The 12,702-nt window shown below is 49.3% G+C and overlaps 1 pseudogene; it reads right to left on the bottom strand.

Annotated features, from left to right (window-relative positions):
• Positions 1 to 228: 228 nt before the first annotated feature.
• Positions 229 to 3,229, bottom strand: LOC128099547 (glycerol-3-phosphate dehydrogenase 1-like protein; annotated as a pseudogene).
• Positions 3,230 to 12,702: the final 9,473 nt, after the last annotated feature.

Genomic DNA, 12,702 nt, shown 5'->3' with positions numbered 1-12,702 from the left:
CCACAAAGAGACACAAGGTAAACAGCTCTGAACCGTATTGGAATCCTGATTCAATCTACCAAGCTGTATTTTTTTTTTTTGCTTTGTTTTTTTTTTTCCACATTCATCATGTATGTGTAGTTGTTACCCAGTATATCAGCTGACGAGCTGTCTCTCAGGACCCAGAAATGAAGCCATAATAATTCATATGTGTCCAAGATGGGAGAAAGCCAGGCAAACATCTCACTGTTACTTCCTGGTTTCCACGTGATCCTGAGACGGCCAAGGCAGAGCCGTGCCAGTGCCCCGGTCTCTTCGGTCTCTTCGCTTGTACTCTGGGTGGTTCTGCAATCATGGAATCATCTCTGCAACTGGTCTGCCCTCAAAGCAGATCTGACACACGACTGTGAAGAGTGGAAAGCTGCCCAGCAGCCCCTTGTGCTTGAGGATGCGCTACACCTGGGCAGAGGTATGGGGCCCCTGTGGCTTTTGTCCGCCCAGCATCTCCTTCTCCAATTCCTCAGTCGTCTTTCCGGTCCTGACAAAGGCTTCAGCTACCTTGCGGTTCCGTCCCCCATAACAGGTACTGACAAGATCAGCCACCCCACAGCTCTCCAGAAAAGTGGCTGTAGACACCTGGCCCTTGCCAAACGTCCTGGCAAACTCGATCATTTCCATGAGGCCCAGGCGGATGACAGCGGCCTTGGTGCTGTTTCCAGAACTGTCGCAGAAGCCGACCCCCAGGGCGACAATGTTCTTCAGAGCCCCACACAGCTCCACTGTGTCTGCATCTTCCACCACAGTGACTTGGAATTTGGGGGTCTGCAGCAGCTCTTTGAAGAGAAGGCCATTCTTCAGCACCTTGCTGCCAATGGTGGTCTCACAGAACTGCTCTTCGGCCACCTCTCTGGCTATGTTGGCCCCCATCAGCACGCTGACATCTATGCCCACCTTCTCTCGGATGATGTCAGAGGCAAGCTTCAGGCCCTCGGGGCCCTGGTCTATGCCCTTGATCAAACTGAGGCCCAGGGCCTTCTTGGGGACTAAGTCGGCAATCTCATCACAGATGGTTCGAATGAACTGGTGTGGGGAAGCAAATACCAGCAGGTCTGCATCCTGCACAGCCTGGCCAAGACTCGAGGTGGCCACTACATTCTCTGGTAGCCTGTGTCCAGGCAGGTACTTTACGTTTTCGTGGTCACTATTAATGATGTCTGTCAGCTTCCTCCCATTGACCATTTCTTCGAATACCCACATCATGACCGTGGATGCGAACTTCTTCATGTTCTTCACATTGCTCCCGATGACTTTTGAAACAACTGATTCCCCAGTTCCCTGAGCCCACGATGCACACTTTCAAGGGCTTTGCCCCTCCTTCCAGGCTGGTATCCTCCTGTGGGGACTGTGCCTTCCCAGGGGGCTGCTGGCCTCCATCTGCTTGGTCTAGCCTGCCGGTGCCCTGCCCTGTCTGCAGCCCCCCTGCCTGCCTGTCAAAGACCTGAGTGAGTGCTCATGCCTGTAATTCCAGCACATGGAGGCTCAGGTGGAGAACTGACTCAAGTTCAAGGACAGGTTGAGCTACAGAGTGAGACTCCCTGGAAACAAACAGGATAAAAAGCATTTTAAGAAGGCGGCCGCAGCTCAGAGGGCAGAGCGCTTTGGTAGTGTGCGTGTGCCTGAGGCCCTGGGTTCCAGCGCTAGCACCGCCTCAGCCACATGTGCCAGCAAATGCCTGAGATCCCGGCACTAGGGTAGTAGAGACTGGAGGATCAGAAGTTCAAGGTCAGCCTCAGCTCCAAATAGAGTTAGAAGCCAACCAGGGACGATATGTGTCTCAAAACAAATGAATAACAAATAAAACAGATCAAAAGACATTTATAAGGCCACTTGCTGTTTAAACATTGCATGCTTGATGAAATTAAGAAAATGGCATGGGGGCTGGAGAGATGGCTCAGTGGTTAAGAACACTGACTGCTCTTCCAGAGGACCCAGGTTCAATGTCCAGCGCCCACATGGCAGCTCACGGCTGTCTGTAATTCCAGTTCCGGGGGACCTGACACCCATGGCAGAACACCAGTGCACATAAAAATAATAAAAATATTTAAAAAAAGAAAATGGCATGGTATTTAAAAAGCCAGATTATGATGGCAACGTAGATACATTTGTTTTGAGGCAGGGTCTCCTGTTTCCAGGCTGGCCTTAAACTCACCTGAATTTATAAAGTGGAGGATGACCTTGAACTTCTGGTGGTCCCACTTTCCCCTTTGGAGTGCTATATTTGTAAGCATACACCACCATGCCTGGTTTATGTGGTGCTGGGGGATCAAACCCAGAGCTTTGTGCATGCTGGGAAAACACTCTATCAACTGAGCCACATCCCCAGCCCTGACTATACATATATTATAAGAAGAAGGGCTAGGTGTGGTGATGCAATTCTTTAATCCCAGCTCCCAGGAGGTAGAGGCAGGCGGATCTCTGAGAGTTTGGGGCCAGCCTGATCTACATAGCAAGTTCTAGGCCAACCAGAACTATAGAGAGAGATCCTTGCCTCAAAAATATATATATAAGGGCTGGAGAGATGGCTCAGTGGTTAAGAGCACCGACTACTCTTCTAGAGGTCCTGAGTTCAATTCCCAGCAACCACATGGTGGCTCACAACCACTTGTAATGAGATCTGGTGTCCTCTTGTGGCCTGCAGGAACACATGCAGGCAGAATACGGTATACGGAATAAATAAATAAATCTTTTAATATATATATAGATAGATAGATAATAAGGATTTTTTAAACTTTATTTTATGTGCATTGGTGTGAAGGTGTCAGATTCCCAGGAACTGGAATTACAGGCAGCTGTGAGCTGCCATGTAGGCACTGGGAATTGAGCCCAGGTCCTCTGGAAGAACAGTCAGTGCTCTAAACCACTGAGCCATCTCCCCAGCCCCTAGGATTCTTTATCTTCTGGAGAAAAGTGTGGGCATGTGCATGGAGGCCAGAGTCTGACATTAGGTTTCTTCCTCAATTGATTTCTATCTTATTTTATAAGACAACATCTGCCATTAAATTTGGAGCTGAGGCTGACCTTGAACTTCTGGTCACTATTAATGATGTCTGTCAGCTTCCTCCCATTGACCATTTCTTCGAATACCCACATCATGACCGTGGATGCGAACTTCTTCATGTTCTTCACATTGCTCCCGATGACTTTTGAAACAACTGATTCCCCAGTTCCCTGAGCCCACGATGCACACTTTCAAGGGCTTTGCCCCTCCTTCCAGGCTGGTATCCTCCTGTGGGGACTGTGCACATAAAAATAATAAAAATATTTAAAAAAAGAAAATGGCATGGTATTTAAAAAGCCAGATTATGATGGCAACGTAGATAGATTAGGCTAGACCAACTGACCAGCAAGCCCCAGGGGCCTTTTGTCTCTGCCTCCCTGGTGCTGGGATTACAAGGGGCTTTTGATGTGGGATGCGAACTCAGGTCCTCATGCTTATCTGTAAAGCACTTTCCCAACTGACTCATCTCTTCATCCATAATCAATAATTTTTTGAGGGCTAAAAGTATTAGTTGGGCAATAGGCCACTTACTTAGCATGTGTGAGGCCCTAGGTTCTATCCCTAGCCCTGGAAAAAGAAGTTAAAATAAAAATAAAAATAATAATAATAATAATAATGACGACACAGGGCCCATCCCAGGGTAACTAATCACTCCCAAGAGATGTCTCCCGAGTGCTGGGATTAAAGGCCTGTCCCACCACTGCTCATCTCAACAGTCTTCAGCTGTGAGAGAGCTGGGCCAAGGTGATGTCTTTTCTCAAGACAACACCAGGGGAGCATGGTTACTTTCTCCCAGAGGGGTCACTAGGGGGCGCACGAGTCCGAGCAAGGCATTCTGAGAAGCGATGCAAGCGGGTCCAGAATCAGAAGCTCCCATGAGGGTCCTAGCTGTGGAAGGATCGCTCTAGGCTGCTCTAGGGAGTGGGGGCTTAGGGTGGGGGGTGGCTAAGTCCCTCAGTCTCCATTCTTCCAGCATCGTACCTGTCCCTGCCTCCCTTCGGTCACCTTTCTGATTGAAGAGGAAGGCTACCCCCAGGTAAGAGCAGGACTCTCCTCAGCGCATGCTCCCTATCTGCCGGAGCCAGAGATGCTCTGGTGGGACGAGGTCTCTGGAGTTTAGAGACCGGAGACTCCACAGCTTTCCAGGAGCCACGTAGAGTTTCATGAGAGTGATATCCTTGGGATTCTGGGGCTGGGGGAAGGTTCCAGCTTGTCCCCCACCCAAGATGGTACTCCCTGGCCTCAGTTTCCCTGGCCTCTTGGGAAAAGGAAAAAGAAACCAAATGTGACGAATTACCTGCCATGAAGAACTTAAAAGAGAAAAAGAGTCATTTGACTCAGAGAGCTGCGTTTAGTGGCTTGAAGGCGCCATTTCAGTATTGTTTTGTTTTGAGACAGGGATTCTCTGTGTAGACCAGGCTGTCCTGGAACTCAGAGATCCGCCTGCCTCTGCCTCCAGAGTACTGGGATTAGAGGTGTGTGCCACCACCGCCCGGCTCATTTCAGCAGTCTTAAGGTGTGAGAGATCAGGGCCAGGAGGATGTGAACCCCCCTCGGCTTTGTGGTGGTTGGTTTTGCCCTTCGACCTGACTGGAAAGAGAATCACCCAGGAGATTAGTGAGACAGTCAGTCTTCGGGTCGGGGCGTTTCCAGGGAGGATTCGCCGAGGGAGAACCCCTGCCGCGAATGCAGGTGTCACTTATGTCATCCCATAAGTTGGGGACATAAGTGGAGTGAAGTGGGAGGGAGGAGAACGGAGGCGGGTCTTCCGTCTTTCCTCTTCCTGTGCAACCTTCACGCGAGCTGCTTTGCCCACCACATTCCCACCCTGCGGTGATCTGCCTCCCATTAAGCCCAAAGTGAAGAGACTAAGGGACCACGGAGGACACCTGAATCCACGAGCCGAATTAACCCACTGTTTTCTCAGGTATACTGTCACAGTGACAACACAGACCGCTCCGCTGGGGACAGTGTGGCAGGGCACTTGCCGTCATGCCCAGGAACCTGAATCTCACAAGTTGTCCTCCACGAAGGCATTTGGCTGTGCAAGCAAGCACACACACACACACACACACACACACACACATACACACAACACAACACACACAACACACACACACACCCCACACACACCACATCACACACACACACACCACACACACACACACCACACACACACACACACCACACACACCACACACACACACACCACACACACACCACACCACACACACACACACCACAACATAACACACACACACCACAACATAACACACACACACCACAACACACACACACACCACAACACACACACACACACCACAACACACACACACACCACACCACACACACACACCACACCACACACACACACCACACACACACACACACACACCACACACACACCACACACACACCACACACACACACACACCACACACACACCACACACACACACACCACACCACACACACACACCACAACATAACACACACACACACACCACACCACACACACACACCACAACATAACACACACACACCACACCACACACACACACCACAACATAACACACACACACCACAACACACACACCACAACACACACCACACCACACACACACACACCACAACACACACACACACACACACACACACACACACACACACACACACACACACTGATTTTTTAGAAAGAAAAAGAAAATTTAACTAGCACTGGCTTCCACTAAGGATGCCGAGAGGCTGTGATGCAGGGGTAGGTACATACCGGAAAGCAGGCAGCCTGCCCAAAGCCTGAAGCCCACCCTTAACACCACCAGGATAGCCTGGTCACATTCCATCTGTCTGCCACTGTAGTACTAGGACATAGCATCACCCACAGCCTCTTTTTCAAACACAGTGCCTAGAAGCCACCAGACACATTCTAAAAGGCAGAGGGAGAGAAGAAAATATCCGAATAAACACCTGTCCAGATAACTACAAAAGGACGCTCAGTGTTTCCAGTCACTAAAAAAAAATGAAAATGAAATTCAAGCACGTTGTCACTGCGCATTTGGAGAAAGAGCTAAGATAAGGTTGATTACAAGTGTTGGCAGAGATGCAGTGTGAAGGGGACCCTCCCACGTGGCCAGTAAAAGGATGACATGGGACAGCAGCTTGGTCGTTTATGAGGAGAGGAAAGTACTCGTTAAGCCATGGGCACCACCTTGACAGAACATCTGTCCTGAATGACTTAAAGGAGGAGAAGGGCCTTTTGGTCACAGTTTCAGAGACTTAGTCATGGTCAGAGGCTCTGTTGTCCTCACTCCTGCAGTGAGGTGAGGCATCACGGGGAGGGGCGTGGTGGAGGAAAACTGCTCACCTCATGACAGCCAGGAAACAGAGATGGAGAGGAAGGGACCAGGGACAAGGTACACCCTTCCAAGTCATATTCCCCAGTGGCCTACTTCCTCCAACTCTGCCCTATCTTCCAACAGCCCCCTTCACTCTGAAGTCATAAATGGCTTACCCTCCCATGATGAGGCCAGAGTCCTTACGATCCAGTCACATCCCCAAAGCCCATCACCTGGCCATGGAGCCTTTACCATATGAGACTTCTGAGAACATTTTGGGCTCAAACAATCGCGGGTACCCACGATGTGACCCACCCATTTCTCATCTAAGCATTGGTATAAGAGACATGAAGATATAGCCCTACAAAGAGACTTGTATGAGGGTACCACAGCGACTCTTTTAAAATAGTTCTAAACTGCAAGTAACTCTAATTTCCATCAAAAGGCAAATACACGACGCTGATCAGCAAGAAGAAGAAGCTGTTGACACATACAGCTACACGCTAACTTCCCAAACAGTGTCGGCAGAGAGAAGCAAGATGAAAAGTGGTACTAGGGGATTTGACTTCTAGAAAATTCAGAGTGCTGTAATGATAATCCAGTGGTTGCCTGGAAATAGATGGATCACCAAAAGATACAAGGAGGCTTCTGAGGGTGATGGAGACATCTACTCTCTTGATTATGATGATGGTAAAAGTCATCAAAGTACATATAAGTATTTGCAGTTTGGTGTATGTCAATTATCTCTCAATAAAGCTGTTAGGAAAAAAATACTAGACATACCAAAAAGTGAATTAAATCAATTAATAAACTGAAAAATATAATAACTGAAATTGACTCTAGAAAGAGAGATGCATAGTGGACTAGAGGCGCAAATAAGAGACTTTGTTCATCAACGGTAGGTCAGTATGAAACTCATAGTCACTCCAAAGATGCAGAGAAGATGGGTGTTGAAGTCGGGTGGTGGTGGCGCACGCCTTTATTCCCAGCACTCAGGAAGCAGAGCCAGGTGGATCTCTGTGAGTTCAAGGCCAGCCTGGGCTACATAGTGAGATCCAGGACAGGTACCAAAGCTACACAGAGAAACCCTGTTTCGAAAAACCAAAACAAAAAAAAAAAAAAGAAAGAAAGAAAGAAAGAAAGAAAGAAAGAAAGAAAGAAAGAAAGAAAGAAAGAAAGAGAAAGAAAGAAAGAGAAAAAGATGGGTGTTGAGATGGCTGAGCAGGTGGAAAGCCCCGCCCCCAATGCAAGGCTGATGTCCTGAGCTCCATCCCTAGCATCACATGGCAGAGGATCAGCTCCTGAAAGCTGTCACCTGACCTCCACATGACTGTGTAAGCACATGCATGTATTCACACATATGCAATAAATAAATAAATAATACGCAGAAAAGGGCTGGAGAGATGGATGGAGCCCGAGGAAGTCTGGTCTCATGGCATTGGTGTCCCTGACAGAGCAGAAGGACGATGAAGGGGTGATACATGAAGAGAGAGTGGCCAAGGATCTTCAAAACATGGAGCTGGGAAGCTCAGCTGCCTAAGGGCCTGCCATGCAAGCGTGAGGACCTGAGGGTGGATTGCCAGTGCCCACATAAAAGCCGGCTAGAGAGGCATGCAGCGGGACCCCCCCCGTAAGTGCCTGGGAACAGACACGGAGGTCCCTGGAGCCCAGTGGCCAGCAAGTCTATCCAGTCACTGAGCCTGAGCAAGAGACTCTGTTTTCAAAAACCAAGGTAGTGATGACTGAGAAAGATAGCCAAAGTTGATCTGTAACATCTACACACATGCACCTGAGTGTGCACACACACACACCTTTACACACTCACAGAAAGAGAGGGAGAGAACTTTTTTTTTTTTTTTTTTTGAGACAGCGTTTCTCCGTGTAGTTTTGGAGCCTGTCCTGGATCTCGCTCTGTAGACCAGGCTAGTCTCGAACTCACACAGATCCGCCTGCCTCTGCCTCCCAGGTGCTGGGATTAAAGGCGTGCGCCACAGCCGCCCACCTTGGGAGAGAACTTTTAAATCAAAGAAAGATACGAAACCACAGAGAGATACAAGTCCTACATGACCTCTAAGTAGAATAAATACAGTGGAAGCCACACCCTGTTGCTCTGTAGCATACAGCCAAGAGGCAAAGTCAAAGAGATCTTAACAGCACCCCGAGGAGAGGAAACTCGGGCATGCAAAAATAAAAGGCAAGTCAAAAATGAAAATACATAAATAAAAAAGACCAGATATGGTGGCATATACCCCTAATTCCAGCACACTCTGATCTCTGTGAGTTCAAGGCCAGTCTGGCCTACATAGCAAGCTCTCGGTCAACCAGGGATACATGGTGAGACCCTGTAGCAATAATTAAATTAACTAATTTAAAAAAATTTTAAGAGAAAATCTCATTATATTGTTCCCAATGGCCTCAGACTCTTGGGCTCAGACAATCCTCCTGCCTCAGCCTCCAGAGTTACTAAGACTATAGACTGGTGCCACCATACCCATGAAGATTTTAAATAAAAAGCGAACAGGCCGGGAGGTGGTAGTACACGCCTTTAATCCCAGCATTCAGGAGGCAGAGGCAAGAGGATCTCTGTGAGTTTGAGGCCAGCCTGGTCTACAGAATGAGTTTCAGGAAAGGCTCCAAAGCTATACAGAGAAACCTCCTGGGACAGCGGTCCCGACTCTGACGATGCCTGCCTCTTCCTCCACTCACAGCCAGGCCTCTTGGGGAGTTCCCACTCAGCGGAGGAGGAAACCCAACAGTTTCACAGCGGACAGTCACTGGATGGAGCTGCATGCCCACAGGGAAGGGCTCCCCGGAAACTGCCGTGACGAATCTGCCACAACTGTGATAGCTTGCCTTAGAGACAAGAGGGCTTGCGGTGTGGCTCCACGCTGATGAGTAGTGAGTGGGCAGCAGTTTGCCTTGACGGTCAGGAACTTTGAGGCCAGGTGGCTGCAGACAGCAAGGGGTGGGGATGGCATGTGAACAGAGATGTCCTATGGAAGCACCTGGATGCTATGCCAGTTTCCGTGGGGGCACCCATTGCAGGAAAGATCTCTGAAGCCGGTAGTCAGTTCAGGCTCATGAGAACACAGTTTTGTCCTGTGGCTGTTCTCTGTCACCGGGAGCTTTCCAGGTGTGACCCTTTCACTAAGGTTTATGGAGGCATCACTGTTAAGTTCTCAGATTGCTACAGGTGAGCAGAGGTCAGCATTGAGCCCTGATGTTGCATCTTCTACATGGGGAGAGGCTAGATCGCCACCCAGGACAGGCTGATTGCGACGGCATCGTTCCCTCATGAAGGCAGCTGGCATCCTCACTCTCCCTACTTATACAGCTTCTGCCAACACCACCATCTGAAGATTTTCAGATGCCCTATATGTTGTCATGGTAACCCACACATCGTTTCCAACTCATGATGGGAAAACGCATGTGGCAATGAGACCCATGGAATCCACTGGTCTTACACTGCCCATCTACGAGGAGATGAATAGAAACCTTAGGGCAATGGTCAAGGAGCTTGGCTGCTTCTCCCACAGCAGAGCTCCCAGTCTGTTCATGGACAGGGTATCCCAGGAGACATTCACTCCATTGCTCTGAGATTAAGCCCGGGTAGAGATGTTAGTGATTGGAAGAGGGGAGGCCGGAAGCATCCAGAGGGAGCCAAGGGTTGAGGCTGGATGTAGCATTTCTACATTATAACCGTTTTGCGAATGCTTGCCCCCTCCCCAGAACTAGGGCTCTGCTTCTTGGACGAGAGGGGCACTTTCCCGAAAATACAGCCTCTTGCATCAGTGCGCATGCCTGCGGTCTGTCCTATTGTGCTGTAGAATGGTCTCCACGGCACAGCAGGCCAGTGTTATCCTCTCTCCTGTCCAGGGATGTCCAGGCTTCCTACCTCGCTGGCTGACACAGCTTCTGTGTCCAACTGGGCAGTTCTGTGTCAACTTCTGTGTCAACTGGGCAGATCTCCACTTCTGAACAGATTCAAGGATCCCCCAACTAAACTCACTTGACACTGTGTCCTGGTTAGATTTTTGTCAACTTGACTCAAGCTGAGTCATCTGAGAAACGGGAACTTCAATTATGTGGGCCTTTAAACAAGCCTCTGGGGCATTTTCTTGATAGATGATTGATGTGGCAGGGCCCAGCCCACAGTGGGCAGTGCCAGCCCCAGTCAGGGATCCTGGGCGGCAAACTGAGCAAGACCGGAGGAGCAGGCCAGCGGGCAGCACCCTTCCATGGCCTCAGCATCAGATCTTGCCCCCAGGTTCCTGCCTGAAGTTCCTGCCCTGATTTCTTCCCATGATGGACTGTAAACTGTAAATTGAAATAAACTCTTTCCTCCTCCAGGTTGCTTTCTGTTTTTATCATAGCAACAGGAAGCAGATACACACTCTCTGCCAGGATACAGTGTCAGAGGTTACAGCTGGAGGGGTCAGTCCCACGAGACTGTCCTACTTTGGCTGCTAACCGGAAGTTCCAGGCCGTCACTTTCTTCTGAGTCCTAACTGACCAGCTACAAGTCATCCTTCCTCTGCCCTGCCCCATTGGCTAATTTGCTAGGACAGCTTACAGAACTCGGGGGAAATTCTCTGCTTACACCTGCCTATTTGTACAAGAGACCTGGCTGAAACTGGCATCCTAGTACTTGGCAGTAAGGTGATGAGTTCAAGGCTAACCTGAACTATTTGGCAAGACCCTGACTCGAATCAACAAACAAACAAAGATGGATGTGAATGGATAGCCAGGAAAAGAGCTGATCACTACAAGGGCTGGGAGAGGTCTGGAGGGGCTTGCACACTCCTGTGCATGCCACACCTCCAACACCTAGACGCTTCAGGATCTCTGAGTTCCAGAGTTTGGCCTCCAGTCCCCTGCCTCTTGAAGGCAGGAGCATCAGGTAGGCAGGCTGGAAGCTCTGACCTTGGACTCCTCCAGTTCTTTGGGCTTTCTGGCGAGTGGCCTATGCTGAGGTGTCTTAGTCATCTCCGTGAAAATGCAGGCGCTGTGGAAGAGGCCCATAGGAATGACTGAAGACACGGTTCCCACTCAGGAACTCAGGACAGCGCTCCAGTGTATTTCTCGGGGTATAGAGCTCTTCCCAGGCTGTGTTTCTATAGAGTTTTGTAGGCACATTCCCTGAGGGGTTTTGGTAAATACCTAGGGGTAGGAGTGCCTAGGTCACGAGTGAGAGGCAGGTGCCTGCTCTGAGGTTGCCTGACTATTTTCTAAAGATGCTGATTGGTTCTGCTTCCCATCAGCCATGTGCAGGGCTGTACTAGCTCATCCTCCATTGGCACTCCTGTTCTGACTTTCTGATGTTAGTCCATATAAGAGGTACAGCTGTGGTGTTTTTCCAGATTTCATTTTGTGATGGTGCAGGTAAAATACATTCATTTACTATCTCTCTCTCTCTCTCTCTCTCTCTCTCTCTCTCTCTCTCTCTCTCTCTCTCTCTCTCTCTGTCTCCCTCTCTCTCTGTCTCTCTGTCTCTCTCTCTGTCTCTCTGTGTCTCTTTCTCTCTCTCTGTCTCTCTCTCTGTCTCTCTTCTTTCTTTTCTCTGACAGAATTTCATGTAGCCCAGGCTGGTCTAGGACTCCCTAAAGCAGTCAAGGATGGCCTTGACCTTCTGACTCTTCTGCCTCTTCGGTGGTGTGATTATGAGTGTACACTCCCATGCCTGGTTTATTCGATGCTTGGAGCCAAACCCAAATACACGTGTTAAGCATTTTAACGATTCTCTAGAGTGAACACACTCTTGGCCTCATCTGATTGGCAGGTCGTCTACTGGCCAGTTCAGGCTTTTCCTGCAGCCAGAACAGTCACAGCCTAGACATTCCTTGGACTGGCAGGTTGATGGGTCCCAATTTCATTTTTTGTTGTTGTTTTTTTGTTTGTTTTTTGTTTTTCAAGACAGGGTCTCTCTGTGTAGCTTTGCACCTTCCCTGGAACTCACTTGGTAGCCCAGGCTGGCCTCGAACTCACAGAGATCTGCCTGGCTCTGCCTCCCGAGTGCTGGGATTAAAGGCGTGCGCCACCACCGCCCGGCTTCTCTTTTTTCTTTTCTTTCTTTTTTTTGGGGGGGAGGGTCCCAATTTCAGAGGAATGGCTTCTGAAGCTGAATAGGGGTTGGAAGACTCATGTTCTCCTTTTCCAATAACAGTGGCCAGGGAGAAAATGTGGTAGATCCTAAAAGGATAAGACGGTCAACAGCTTGTGAACATGAAGACCTGGGCTGCCATGGAGGTACAGGCAAACTGTGGACACTGACGCAAGAGTGGAGAAGCCAGCTAGGTGGCCAGCAGCACTAACTTTTCCTAATAAATTCTCC

This window comes from Peromyscus californicus, unplaced genomic scaffold (assembly GCF_007827085.1).
Source record: "Peromyscus californicus insignis strain IS unplaced genomic scaffold, ASM782708v3 Scaffold_6__1_contigs__length_162567912, whole genome shotgun sequence".
NCBI classification, from domain to species: domain Eukaryota; kingdom Metazoa; phylum Chordata; class Mammalia; order Rodentia; family Cricetidae; genus Peromyscus; species Peromyscus californicus.
This window is presented reverse-complemented; position numbering and strand designations above follow the sequence as displayed.